Below are 16,100 nucleotides of genomic sequence, written 5' to 3'. Positions count from 1 at the left end.
TTTTTAAAGCAGCTTTTGCAAAATTACATTGATCAAAAGGCTGAAATTATGAAATAAAACTATCCTTTTAAAATTTTTTTGGTTATCTCTATTTCTATTATTATATTTTCCTTTACCTTGGCAATCCTGAGTATCCTCTATGCTAACATTCATGGCTTCTCAACACTATGGTGGAAGTCATCACTGTTTCTGCCTTTTATCTATGACCTTGAGTTTCATTGTATAAGTGCAATCAAGAGAGTCCTAATGATCAATTCCAGTCTTATTTTATATAGGTGCATCCTAATGAGCTCTCCTTTTCTTACCTATTAGGTGGGCGGCTAGATGGTATAGTGGATAGAGCACGTGCCCTAAATTTGGGAGAACCTGAGTTCAAATCCCACTTCAGACACTTACTAGCTGTGTAACCCTGGGCAAGTCACTGAATTCCAATTGCCTTAAACATACACATACATATCTTGCCACTGGACTCAGATGGCTCTGGAGAAGAGAATGAGGTTGGTGATCTTGCACAGCCCTCCCTCACTTCAATCCAAATCACTGTAAGTCATAACATCACCCTGATGTCATGGTCTTCCTTGAGAACAAATGACAAACAACAACAAACTATTAGGTAACTATAAAGAACTCTACAAAGTAACCCAGCAGCTTCAAAGAGCTATAATACACATATACAATACAAATTTGTTTAAATTCATGTATATATGTGCATATGTAGTGAAATTCATCATACCTATAAATGTACTACATATAGATACACACATATATGTAGATATATGTATACATACATATTTATCCTTACTAAATAAATAATAGTTTTGATCATAGTAATTAATGTATAATTATAGATAGCATTTATGTAGCTCTTAAAGGTACATGGAGAACTTCATGCTATCTCATTTTATTCTCACAATAATCTAGTGAGATAGATACTATTATTATGACTATTTCAGAGCTGGAAAAAATGAGGATGAGATTTTAAATGACTTGTCAAGCATTACAGAGCTAGGAAGTCTGAGGAAGGAATCGAACTCAGCTCTTCCTGACTTCAAGTTCAATGTTACATCTACTAATGCTAACTAATTGTCCCTTATAATATTCATAATGTCACATTTATGGGCCTCTGTAAGATTTTTAAAAAATCCTTTTACTCAATCCTGTGGAGATGGCAGTTTATAGACATAGCCTCAATGAATATCATTAATTAGTTCTTTAAAAAAGCAGTTTTAGGTAATTCATTGTTATAGGGGCAACTTAGCTCTGCAGGAACAAAATGACACTTTGAACATTTGAACAATATTATAAATGGGCAATAAACCGAAGACTAAGGCACCATTTCATAGCCTTATATCAGGGTCCAAAAATTAATGCCTTTTCTGTGGAATTGAATTTATTAGCACAACATCATATATGTGGGTGATGTCACCATTTCATTCTTTATGATTCCAAAGCAATTTTATATCCATTATCTACTTTGGTAATAATAGTTGACATTTTTATATGGTTTATAAAGCACTTTACATACATCATCACACAGTTTTACAGTATTTTTTTTCAAGTCACTCAGGTTAGTAATCTTAAAGAGTCATTTTTGCCGTTTAACTCCTCCTACCTTCCCCAATTCCCCATCAGTAAGTTGCCAGGTTCCATTGATTCTACTTCCACATGCTTCACATCTGTCTTCTTCTCTCATACCTTATACTCATGTAGTCATCACCTCTCTCCTGGACTACTAGATTAACCCCCTAAATGGTCTCTCTGTTCCTAGTCTCCTCTCAATCTTTAATATATCAAAGAAATTAATATCCTTAAAATTTAGGATTTGACCACATCATCTACCTAGATAGAAGTCTTCCATGGCTCTCTATCCAGAACCTTGTACCTAATGTCCTCTACAAACAGGATCCCACCTATCTTTCCAGTTTTATTTCATATAGTTTCCTTTCATATATTTTCCATTCTAGTCAAACTGGCATGTTAATTATTTACTCTATACAAGAGCCCTTCTCTACATTCTGTATATTTTGCACAAGTGGTACCACATAAAGAGTGTACTCATTCCTTTCTTGCCTTTGCCTCTTAGAATTACTTTCTTCTGCTTATAGGAATTAATTCCTTATGAAGTAAAGAGAACAAGGAAAAGAATATTCATAATAACTACAACAATGTAAAGAGAAAGATCAACAAAAATTAAACATTGAAATAATGTTGTGAAACTTCATTTAATTTGGGCTCAGACATGGGCCTCCTTCCCAATCTTTTCTTTAAGAGGGGGTGAATTATGGGTGTGGAACACTAGATGTAATATCAGACTTTTTCTATTTGTTCATTCATTTTCCTGTATTGTTTTATTTTTTCATTCCCATATTTAAAGTTTGTTCTAATGGATAGTTCCCTGCAAGGATGCAGGGAATATACTGGAAAATGAAGGTTATATAAAAACAATATGTCAATAAAAATTTTAGCAATCATCAGATTTCTTTAAAGCATATCTCAGTTACAACTTCCCATATTAGACCTTTATGGGTCCTTCAATTGTAAGTACTCTCCATGTTTTGAAATTCTTTTATATTCCTTTGTATTTGCTGTCTGCTTAATCATCTATGTATATTGTTTCCCCAAGAATATGGACTCATTGAGGGCAGGAACTATTTTATTTCTCTTTGTATTCTCAGTGCCTAACACAGTGGCTTGTACACAGCAAGGTCTTAATAAATGTTTGTTGAATTTAATCTCATTTCATCCTTGTAACAACCTTGTAAAGCAAATGTTACAGTTATGATGATGATGATGATGACAAAGACAACAACAATGATGTTGATGTTACATCTGAAGAAATTGAGAGTCAAAAATGTTGCATGGTTAGTTGGCTCCATAGGTGAGATTCAAACCCAGGTCTCTCCTGACTTCAAGCCCTTTACTTTTCCCTCTGTACTGCATTGTCTTCTATAATAATAATAATTAGCATTATAGTAGTAACTTACATTTATAGATCACTTTAAATACATTATTTACATATCAAATAGAAAAGAAAGATTATTTTTGTTTTAATCATAACCCTAGTCCCAAAGCCCATTGGTATGGGACTCTTGACTCTTTGGTGGAGATGAAGGTAATATCCTGACCTACATGACGGGTGGGGTGGAATTGACAATAGTTAAGAGAGAGAAGGATCTCTTCAATTCTCTTCAGGCATCAAGTCACTGAAACTCTTTGGACTTCAGGTACTTCTGGCTATAAGAGAGAAGATGAGGGAATACCAACGCCACTTTTGGTTGATGAATGAATAGTGGTGAGAGGAGCTGTCAGTCTCCATCAAGATGTCTCTATCCTCAGCTTGTGGCATTAGAAAATTTGGAAAACTTTCTCTTGGTTGAGATATAGGTCTCTCTTTCAGTGAAGCTGAGAGATCAGACACTGAGAGGAGACTATATACTAGACAATAGAGAATACAAGAGCTCTACTACTGGGAGTGAGGTAACAGCTCAACCAAGAGAGCTCCAGATCTCAACAAAGAGGAAATTCCCTGAATTCTTTAGTGTAACAACTTAGGAATATGAAGATGATAGTGAGTGCTAGCTCCTCTCTTGTCTTCATAGAATATTTTCCTTCAGCAACCTGTAATGGGATTGGCCTCTCCCATCTCTCTTTTATTTTCTTTTTTTTCTTTCTTTCTTTTTTTTTTTTTTGGTGGGCAATGAGGGTTAAATGACTTGCCCAGGGTCACACAGCTAGTGTAAGGTGTTTGAGGCCAGATTTAAATTCAGGTCCTCCTGAATCCAGGGCCAGCACTTTTTCCACTGTGCCACCTACGTGCCCCCATCTCTCTTTTTAATACTGGAAGCTGGAAGCACATGAGGTCTGAAGCTCAGAGGTCTGAAGAAAACTAGCTCTCTTCTCTTTCACTCTCACCAACTCTGTTCCACCTCTTCAATTATCTCTACCAATAAGGAGAGAGTCTCATACCAATGAGCTTTGGGTCTGGGATTACATAATGATGATACAACTGGAACATAAAAATGTGAGCTGGCCTGTGCCATGGACAGAGGGTTAGCAAGTATAAGAGCTAGGAGTAGAACACATATGCCCTCTGACTTTAAGACCATTGCTCATTACATTATGCCCCACTACCTCTAATAAAAATCAAATTTTAGATACTAAACATGGCTGATGTGCATTACTGTTCTTTGCATCCTCTAACTTTTTTCTCTCTCTATGAATACATCAATGAAAACACTTTTAAAAACAAAGTTTGGACCTGTCATTTTCAGTGTCAGGAACTTCTGTTGTAGAAATTTCTTCTACTATATCATCTCTAGATCATTTACTTTTCTACAACATATAGAATTAGAGAGTTTTCAGGGGCACTGAGAATTTAATTGATTAGCCAAAGGTATACTGAGCAGTATCAGGAAGAGTATCTCAGAAGCCATCTCTTCTTGATTCCAAGATTGGTACCCTACTCAAGATAGGACATGACCTCTTATTTACACACTTAGATTTAATATGTATATATACTTATAGGTATCTATCAACATATATGTCTATTTGAGTTATCTCTCTAAGACCTATAAACTTTTAAAAGAGTCTGGCCAGTATAAGCTTTTTTATTTGTATTTCTTTGTTGGACTCCAGCCTCATATTTAAAATTCACTATCTTGGGTCATTTTGTACTAAATCAGTGACATATGTACTCTGATGAACAGGTTAGAACATAAGGGAAGAGAGCTTATCTGCCAGGATTACAGCTCTGTGATTTTCCTAGGAAATACAGCATAGTACTGAGTCATATTGTCTTAGAAAATGTTGTTTCTTGTCCCTCCCTAGATGAAATGTGTTCTGTAGCTGTGATTGTCAATATGGTGGCACACCCCCAACTGCCCTGCCATATCTCTGAAATGAAAATGATACTCAAATAAGATGGAAAGGAAATATCATCAAGATTGTGGCCACTACTTCAGCCTACCTGTGGGTGGTAGCAAAACATCTGTTTTGCATCATCAATTGTCTATTTCTTCTGTTGTGGCTTTTTCCAGGTGTTTTAAAAAGCTTATTTCTATGAGTTTTGATGGAAATGACATATCTCATCATAGTGTGTTGTTTTCCCAATGATATAACCTGACTGTCTCCAATTGAGTGTGAAACATTCTGAAAAAACATGTCTGTGGAATTGAGAGTTTCTCTGTAATAGGTAGCAAACCATAGTTAGTTATGAGTCTACTTGTGCCCCGTATTTGATGTCAGATATCTTGTCTCTCTTTTTACATTTATGTTCTGTAGCAATAGTTTCCTATAGAGGTCTATTGTTCTCTGAGTAACATAAGCCCTACAAGAAAAGGAAATGATACAGTTATATTTATGAAAGAGAAGGCAACAACTAACAAAACAGATAAAATTTTAAAAATATATATTTTTACAAAATTCATACTCTGATCCCTCACCATGGGAGACCCATGGGTGGTCCTGGGTTCTTCAGGTTTATACCCACTGAAAGCAAGTTTTAGCTGATCCTAATATGTTAGAAAGGAACCCCAGTAGTATGCATTGTTTGCTTTGCAAAAAACAAGCTAAGTTTGGAGAGGCACATCACTAGCAGACTGGCCAATGGGCACTGTATTCTTTGGCCAGGACAATCCATGAAAAATGGCACAAGCTAGTCCTCTTTCCAGTATGGCCTCCTTTGTGATGATCATGGTACAGTGGTTGAAAAGGGGCCATAAGTTACTAATAAAAAACACTTTTTTAAACTACCTATAAACATAAGCATAGCTATAGATACTCTAAATGTGAGGTGCTTGTCCATTTTCCACCAAGTCAGTATATAAGTAGAAGAGTAGAATGAAATTAATACTGAGATTCTTACTATAAATCAAGGGTTCAGAACCTTGTGTCTATAGATTCCTGCAGATTCTATTAATAGATTTCAGGGGACCTGTGAACTTGAATGGGAAACAAAAATACACCTTTAGTTTTACTAACTTTGAATTAAAATAGAGCATTTCATTCAATGGTTTATAAATATTATTCTAAGAATGGATGAAAAAAGTTTTACCATAATGACAAATAAGTCTGTGACATAACAAAAAAAAATAAGATTAAGGACCCACGCTATAAAAGAAACCAGAGGTTATAAGGCAGTTACAGGCAAATTGAAGGATGGTTCCTATCTTCTATGGAAAGGCAAAGAAGGAAGTTGGTAACCATGTGACCAAAGCAACAAGAAATAGCATTTCTTGGGACAGTTTATCATTTCATATTGTTATACTCACAATGAAGATAGTATTATAGCTTTTGTCCCTATATTATTTAAATGTATAAAGAGGTAGAAAAATGGGAAAAATAAGGTCTTTTAAATTTAATTTTTTTTTTTGGTGAGGCAATTGGAGTTAAGTGACTTGCCCAGGTTCACACAGCTAGTAAGTGTTAAGTGTCTTAGGCCGGGGGCAGCTAGATGGCGCAGTGGATAGAGCACCGGCCCTGGACTCAGGAGTACCTGAGTTCAAATCCGACCTCAGACACTTAACATTTACTAGCTGTATGACCCTGGGCAAGTCACTTAACCCCAATTGCCCAGCAAAAAAACCCCCAAAAACAAAAAACAAACAAACAAAAAAAAAGTGTCTTAGGCCGGATTTGAACTCAGGTACTCCTGACTCCAGGGCTGGTGTTCTATCCACTGCGCCACCTAGCTGCCTCGTCTTTTAAATTTTAATAATATATCCTTTATACTCTGATATTAAGATTTTCTGTATAAGGAGATAGAGAAATAAAAAAATTAAGTCCCTAAAATTAAATTAATATGTATTTTAACACTCTGATATCAAGACTAAGATTGGGCATAGGAGATAATGGTTAAAAAAACACTTTCTTTGGGATAATATATGGCCTACAAAGCCTAAGATGTAGATAACAAATTTTGACATCATTAGCAAAGATGCCATTTTTTCTCTTTATCTCCAGTGTAAAACACACCTCCCCAACACATGCCTAAAGCACTGACCTAAAACAGATGCCTAAAACACGCACCTAAAACACACTCCTTAAACACCCGTTTAAAACACACACTTAAAATACATGCCTTGAACACATACCTAAAACACACACCTAAAACACACATGGCTATGTCTTCATAGGCAAAGATGTCATTTTTCTTTGTACCTCTAGTGTAAAACATACCTAAATATGTCCTCTACAAATAGGATCCCACCTACCCTTCCAGGGCCTGGAGTCAGGAACACTTATCTCCCTGAGTTCAAATCTGGCCCTAGACACTTACTAGCTGTATGCCCATTGACAAATCACTAAATCATGTTCTCCTCAGTTTTCTCATCAATAAAATAACCTGGAGAAGGAAATGGCAAGTTACTTCAGTATCTTTGCCAAGAAAATCCCAAGAGGGTCACGAAGAGTCAGATATGAATAAAAGAATTGAACAACAATAACAGCAACAAAGTGTACAGAGAAAGGTAGCAAAAATTGAGGCAAATATCAAATATGTTTTAGTCTTGACTTTGGACACTCAGTGCCTTGCACTGAGTATATAATAAATGATGAATCAACACTTTTCCTTTCATTCATAACAAGATAGATGCACAAACAAATACCTATAATACAAAATATTATATGAAAACTGTATAATAGAAGTGCTAACCAGTTTTCAAGTGAATTTTGAATGGGAAAAGATTGTCACTGATAGGATGACCAGATTTCATGAAGCAATATCTTTAACTAGAATTGTGTCTTGGGACACTAAAGTCCTTCTATAGTACTGCTTACTATTTAGATCCTTATTTTTAGTATTGTATTCAGTGCTAAACTATAACTGTATAACTAGAGAAGAATGTGGAAAATATTGAGGGAGTTCAGAAGAGATCCATGAAGATGATTAAAGGGTTAGAAAATGAGCCATAAGTGGTACCTTATTTATACTGCAGAAGAGAGGAGTGAAATAATTATAGTTTTCAAGTACACTTAGGACTTTTATATAAAGGATGGTGACTTACTGTTCTCCATGTTCCTTGAAGATGAAACAAGAAAAGTTATATTAAACTTTGGGCATAGAATTTCCTGAAAGGGAAGGTACTAGATGTTAGAACGAAATAATAAAGGGCATAGTGAAATCTTCATTCATATTTTTCACAGATGACTAGGAGGAAGAGAAGACTTCTCAAGGATATTCCATTGTTATCAGTCTTTGGTATTCATATTTTCTGTGCTCTGATTTATAACCTCCTACCACTTTTGGTCACTTTCACCTGTGTTCACCTACACATATAGGCCAAACACTGAATTAGATAGAGAGGACGTTCATGAATTGCTCTATCCACTGCGCCATCTAGCTGCCCCTCTTTCCGGGTTTTTTTGTGAGCATCAAATAAGATAAAATGTGTAAAGCATTTTGCATACTCCAAAACATTACATAACAGTTAGCTATCTATCTGCATTAATGATATTCCCACTCAATGCATCCAAAATCTGAAGATTCTCTGTTAAAAATTTCAAATGTAAGCTATTTATGAAATAATTGTTTTCCCTTTCAACTCTTTCAAGGAAGACAAAGAAAGTGCAAAATAGGTGGAGTATCAGAAAGAAGGGCAAGAATTTATGTAATACTCCCTTAAGAAGGGAGTCTCCTTTAAGAAAATACTTTTGTCAGGAGAAAATAAAAATATCAAATTCATAAGAAGGAATGGACAGTTAGCAGTAAACAGATCAATTTCTCATCACTGTTGTTCCATCTAATTTGGAATTTCTTTCCCACCCTCCCATACCTTCCCCACTTCCTGGAGCTAAGCCCAAGCTTTGCTTATGCCAGAGGCTAAATTTGGTGAGAAAAAGTAGAGATGATCAGATCCTTGGGAGGTCTTGAAATCCAGCCAGGGAGACATTCGCCTGACTCTGCGTGCCAGGCAGCAGAGGAACGGAAGGTAAAACTCAGTGTCATGATCTCATTCTGGATGCATTCTGTTCCCTTTGGTGTGGGTAACTCAAAACTAGTATGAGAGGCAGGGATGGGCTCATACCTCTAGCTGTGATGAAGAAGTGTTGTGACAAGCATCTACCCTCTGTCACCATCCCCACCTAACAACAATAGAGTTCACTCTGAAAAAAAAGGACCCACCTAAAGTGTTCGGGGGTTCCAACTGGATAAAATTGAGGGGCAAGGGTTATGTAATTAGCTAAAACCATAGCATGTAAACACAATCCAAGTAGTATCATTTTTAAATAGCTTAGAGCAGCCGTGTCCTATTTGAAGTGCTTAATGGATTTTTTTCTGAATGATTTTATGATTCGTTAAAGTACAATTTCCTGCCAATTATTTATTTATAGATTCTCAAAGAAGATGAGTACAAACGTCCTAGATTAATAAACTATTCAAAAATACCCTACAAAATTTGACAACCAAAAGAAACAGTTAATGTAAAGCAATGTAGATTAAAATTCAGTCCTAGCAAGATCAAAAAAATATTTAAGGTTACTAATTGAATAATAACAAAAATATCAAGAGTAATTTTTATTTTATTTCATATGCATCTGGGGTCTCTTTATATTAATTCGCTAAGTAAAAATGTGACATAGTGGGAAAAGAGCTGCATTCAGAGTCAAACGACCTTAGGATTGATTCCTGGTTCTTATCGCCTGTTTCACCTCTGGTAAGTCACCTTACAGCTCCTGTCATCCCTTTGCTAATGTTCAAAATGAGAAAGTGGGACTGGATGATCATTAAGTCTGTATTCCTATGGCAATTTAAGAAAACACTTTTGCACAAATTATCCAGATAACTGAGGCAAAAGTACAGGGAAGAAGGTAGAGTTGCTTGCGCTGCAAATCAAATTGTCTCCCTCTATATTTTTCCATATAAATATGAGCTTGGATTTGGATATGACTCCTTCATTTCTAGGGAAAAGAGATGTGAGATGAAGGCTCACTTTTGAATTTTTATACCAACATATTGAAGTAGGTAGGGTAAGTGTTATTTATTTATCTACTACTCTTAGTACATAGGATTAGATAGAATGTAAATTGTAGTTGTAGAATACAAATTGCTTGAGAGCAAATATTGTCTCATATTTGTATTTGTACTTCCATCCCCAAGCACCAACTATGAGACTAGCACGTAGTAGGCACTTAAAAAATTCTTGAAAAGTATTTATTTATTGATCTTCATTTTGCAGATGACAGCATCAAAGTTCATAAAGGTCAAGTGCATGTGCCCACAATCAACTATTGTGGTTTAGAATCAGACCTTGGATCCATGAGTTATTTTCAATACTCCTCACTCACTCATTTAGTAGATGTCTCTGGTGTGCAGGGCACAGTGATAGGTGCAAAGGGATATGTAAAGTTTCATGAGACACAGTGCTTACAAGAGCATCATTGTAGATATGAGATACATGCATGTATCAACTGACCGACACTAGGTAGGATGCTCACTCTCCCACTAAAGGGTCTGAACTTTATACCCATGTTTGTACTGGATTCAGTTCTGGGGAAGCCTCTCCTCTAAAATGAAGGGGCAGGCTCTTTTCTTCAACTCTCTGCTTGTTTACTCCCCCAACCTATAGCCCTTGGGCAAATCATTTAAAGATTAAAAATTAGGTAAGGTTCACATGTAGAGTGTTTCCAGAAAGAAGTAGAAAGATACCTAAAGGCATAGGATAGCTATTTGTTTCCTCCACATGAAAGAAATGTTAAAAATACAAAAGACTCAGAAGTACATATTGAAAAAGACTTAAAACATGATCGAGTGAATCCAAGCTCCATTTCACCTTCATCTGAGGTCTTTCACTGTTCAAACAGCACCCTCATTATCTGTCTTCACTTCTGGCAAGTCTGGAGCAGGGAGGATGAGGAGCTCAAGAACTCCTGACTTCTTGAACTCATAAGCTTGCTTTCTTCTTTTAAAATCTTCATTGCAGGTTGCTGGTTCAAAACAGATATTGGAGATGGGGTCCCAAGGCTAAAGTTCATCTAAGTGGCTCACACTTGTATAAGAGCTGATGCTATGTTTTCAGGGAGGCAAGGAGATGTCAGATAGAGTTTCACATGACAGTTTCTCAAGATAGGAATATCAAAGTGAGAGCAGAAGTTCTCTCTCCATTCAAAGTCTGCAGAGTTATCTCTGCTGCAATGGAGAAAAGGGGATAAGATGATAAAGATCATCTCAAAGCACAAATCCTTCACAGTTGAGCCACATGTGTGGCTCAGGTAGTGGCCAAGGTAGGTTAGCTAACTTTCACATTTTTTTCATGAGATGACACAACTCTGACCCCTACTACATACATAAATAGATGTTCTTGCTTATGCTGTGCAGAAGGTCAGTACTGAAATAACATCACTCAGTTGATCAGGGCATGTCTGAGTAGCTTGAATCAGTTAAATATTGTTTACAAGGAGAGGCAATGCAAAGTAGTGAATAGCAAACATGCTTCAGAATAAGAAATACTTATGTTCAAGTTCTTCCCTTGATACATACTAGTTGCATGTTAAGTGACTCTTCAGTGCTCTAGATAACCCTAAAAGAAAGAACTCAAAAAGAGTTACCAATTTCCATTGATGGAGTCGGTTGTTAACTGGAAGTTTTTTGTCATTGAAAAAATGGGTAGGAAAAGCATATATGTGTGTATGTCTCTTTGTATACACATTGTTATATGTGTTTCCAGACTTGCAATAATGATTAAAAGATAAAAATGAAATAGGTATCACTTTCAAGGGCTTTTGTTCTACTGGGGGAGAAATAAGTTTTATAAAACAAAATAATTATAAAATAAACAAAAAATGTGATGCGGTATAGTAAAGAGAGAGTGGGCCTCCAAATCAAAAAGACTTGGGTTCAAATCTTTCCTCTGATTCATATTAGCCCTGAGCAAATCATTTAACATCTCAGTGACTGAGGCAACTAATTAATTAGAAGGATTTTCCATTCTGGGTCTTTCCCATGCCCATGAAATTGGAAAAGAAATAAATACATCTTAAAATGAAGAGAAAAAGAACATATTGAAATTGTGATTAAAAATAAAATACTTACTACTTCTACCCAAAATCATACATCCTATGAGGTGATATCACTGAGCAAAACCTATTGCTTACAGTTTTAAGTTTAGTATGTAACAGAGCAGAGAAGTGTTGCTCTTCCCCTTAAATTAATGATCCTTTCCACAGTTCTCCACCTCTGTAATCAAGAGACCCTTATGGAATTGATTAAAATAAACAGTCACGCTCTGAAATTCGTCCCCATATTATTGTAAATAGCAAATGTAACAACAAAATAGCAAGGCAAATGTCTTGCTTGCAAACCATATTATGTTGATAATTAAACCCAGGAAATGAAAAGGACCAAGTGGGTTCTGATAATTCCTTCTTAATATTTTTGTTTCCTTCATTTTGAAAATGAAATTCTCATCAGCTGGCCAGAGATCACATTGGCTCATTGACTTTATTGCATGCACACATTGTGTTCATACATATATACATAAACATCTATATGCATATATATAGATATTTATATATGTACCTATGCACACACCTCTCTTCTTTCTTCTCTCTCTGTCCCTTTCCTTCTCTTTCTTCTCTATCAGCATACCCAAATCCCTGACTGCACACCCTACTAGCACTAGAGAAAGAATAACAATGTCCCTTAGACAAGAATAACTATAATCGCCATTTCAGTTTAAGCAGGCTTTTTGCTCAATGTCCTAATTCAGATAATATTACAGAGTTCTCTAGAGGTTGTAGATGAAGTTAATTGTGTAAGTATAGTCCATGTATTCACTTTCACTATGTATGAGAGCTCTCCAGATCAGAATTCTCATTCAATAGTAATATTTCAATTATTTTTATAAAATAAATGGGTTAAATATCTCAAATGCCAGGTTTTTGAGAAGGCAGTGTAGAAGCGTGATGAGATAATCTTCTTTCCTATGGCATGGCAAAAGTGGTAGATGCACAGGTTATCTCTTGTCCATTGAGCAAAATCTCAATTATCCTTTGGAGTAGTTGGACCCTGGTGGGTGACTGACTATTAAAGATAAGATTATTTAAATGAGAATTTTCAGTAAATCAGTTTTATTAGTCATGTAGTATGTTATATAAATAGTCTTTATTTATCATGTTAACCTGGAAGAAATGATACTCAAGGGAACAAAGAGAAGAAAAGAAACCAGAAAAGCTCTCTCTCTTTCTCTCTCTGTCTCTGTCTGTCTCTGTCTCTGTCTCTCTGTCTCTGTCTCTCTCTCCTTCCATCCCTCCCTTCCATTTGAAAGCTTTTGAAAGCTTTTTCTCTATTCTATTATATTTTAGGAACTGTGGAACTGTGTTAAGTGACAGGAATACAAAGAAAAGCAAAAATATAGTCTGTTCTTAAGGAGCTCAGAGTCCAATGGGGGAGACAACATGAAAACAATTATGTACAAACAAGATATAAACAGACAAAATTGGAAATAATAAACAAAGAGGAGGGTACTAACATTAAGAAAGATTGGGAAAGGATTCTTGTAGAAGATGATTTTTTTTTCTGAGACTTGAAGGAAGCAAGGAAAACCAGGAGATGGGGATGAAAAGGAAGAACATTTTAGGTATGAACAACAACCAGTAAGAATTCACAGTAAGGACCTCTGGAAGGGAGTGTCTTGTAGGAGGAACAGCTAAGAGAGCATTGTAACTGTATTTCAGAGTACATGGAGGGGAGTAAGAGGTGGAAGGAATATAAATCTAAGGGTATTGAGGGACAGATATGTTGTTGTTTGTCTTATGTTTTCAAAGGTATCAGAAAATGGAGAAGATAATAAAGGTATGGAAAATATATCTTACCTTATTAATACTGAAAAATACATTGTGAAAATGTGATAACCCACTGATCTACATGATTACTTTCTCATTTACTCAAAATCTTTGTATGGGTCAATTATATACGAATCTTCAAGCTTTTACAAAACAATATTCAGTAATGGACCACTTCTTTCTCATCTTAACATTAACTGAAAGTTGTGGTTTTTATTTTTACCAATTAAAAAGTTTTATTTTCTCTTCCTCCCATCTTTCCCACATTGAGAAAAATAAAAATTAAATTATAGTCAAGAACAATAAATTCACACATTGGCTATATAAAAAAAAATGTATATTTCACTTTACATCTTGAGTGTACTATATCCTGTCAGGAGGTGGACAGCATGCTTACTCACTGGTTCCCTAGAATCATAGTTGCTTATTGCATTGATCAGAGTTCTAGAGTCTTCCAAAGTTATTTGTCTTTATGTTGATGTTCAAATTAAATTAATTGATATATAATAAATGGTTGTGCCTATTTCACATTACTCTGCATTACTTCATACAAGTCTTTAAAGAATTCTCTGAAATCATCCCTTTCAACATTTTACATAACTCAATAATATTCCATTATATTCTTTTAAAAATTTTTCCCCATTATATTCTTGTACCATAATTTGTTCAGCCCTTCCCCAAATGATGGACACCCCATTGATTTCCACCACTTTGCCATTATATGCATTACTGTACATGTGTTTGTACATATATGCCTTTTCTTTTTGATCTCTTTGATGTATACTAATAGCATTGATATTATAGGGCCAAAAGATATTTACATTTTAGTGACTTTGGGAGTGTAATTACAAATTGTTTTTCAGAATGATTATATGAATTCACAGTTTTACAAATAGTGCATTCATGTGCCAGTTTTTCCCTGGCCCTTCCAAAATTCCTCATTTTTTTTCTCTTTTTGTCATCTTTGCCAATCTGATGAATATGATACAGAACCCCAGTATTCCTTTAATATAAATTTCTCTAATAATCAATGATTTGGGAGCAATTTTTCTATATAATTATTGGGCAAGACATAGGAAGTAAGAGATCTCATTGGATTTATTGCTTGTCAATTATAAAAAACAATTAATTTGCTAGAACCAAATGCTGCTTTATAGGCTCCTTTACATCAACATGTCTTCCATGTATATATCAAAGTCATTCACGAGTCCTTGGAATGTATAATAATAGAAATAACCCTGTTCACTAACCCCTTGGTCGTAAACACCAAAGAGAGGTATACAACTGGGTGTGCTCAATAAAGGTATTTGCTAAAGTGTGAAAGAGATCAGGCACAGACTTCAGGTTGAGGAGGGAGAGATCAACAGTAGATGTTAAAGTCCTCTAGATGCCTATATTTGTACTGATATTATACTGATTCTATCAAGCCCCAAGGAAGTGTTGAGCTTCCCGAAAGAGATCTGCAATGACTCAATAGAGTCTGGTCTGTCTGTCAATCCACACAGGAAAACAAATTTCCCAGATTCCAAACTGCATTTCTATGGTCATCCTGTCGAGCTTGTCTAATGATATGTATATCTGGGACAAATAATAGAGATGGGCAATGAGTTGGACCCAGAGTTGGAAAAGGGGAGGAAAGTAGGCTTGCTGGTCTTTGAGAAATTGAAAGTTTTCTCTCATCTCAGCTTTCCACAAAAGTTCACCTTTTTTTTTTTTTTTTCAGGGCAATGGGGCTTAAGTGACTTGCCCAAGGTCACACAGCTAGTAAGTGTCAAGTGTCTGAGACCAGATTTGAACTCAGGAACTCCTGAATCCAGGGCCAGTGCTTTATCCACTGCGCCACCTAGCCGCCCCCAAAGTTCACCTTTTTAATACTAACATTTTACTGGATTTGCTATATGGAAATAATACAGAATGTAACTATGTCTGATGAATAATGAGTGCCCCAGAGAGAGAGAAGTAATGGAGAAGCATATGCAGGGTGGTGACACAAGCAGGATGCAAGGTATAACCAATTAGGAAAGTCAAATAAGAGCATTAGAAAAAGAAATCATCAATGAACTATATGGCAGGGAAAAAACAGATAGGTTGGTTATGTGTTAGGAATAAGAGATAATAGATAGCCAAAGGGTGTCACTGCTAATGGTGAGATGTAAAGAGAGAACACAGGGGAGTGAGTCCTCCAGAACGTTGGGTGGATGCCCAGGGATAATCTTTTGGGCAACATGAATCAATCATACAGGACAGGCAAGAATGGATGAATTATGATTTTATTATTGGAAGGAAGTCCCAAATCAGTGGGATCAAATTTAAGTTTTTGA

This window comes from Dromiciops gliroides, chromosome 4 (genome assembly GCF_019393635.1).
Source record: "Dromiciops gliroides isolate mDroGli1 chromosome 4, mDroGli1.pri, whole genome shotgun sequence".
Classification (NCBI taxonomy): Eukaryota; Metazoa; Chordata; class Mammalia; order Microbiotheria; family Microbiotheriidae; genus Dromiciops; species Dromiciops gliroides.
Note: the sequence above shows the minus strand (reverse complement) of the source record.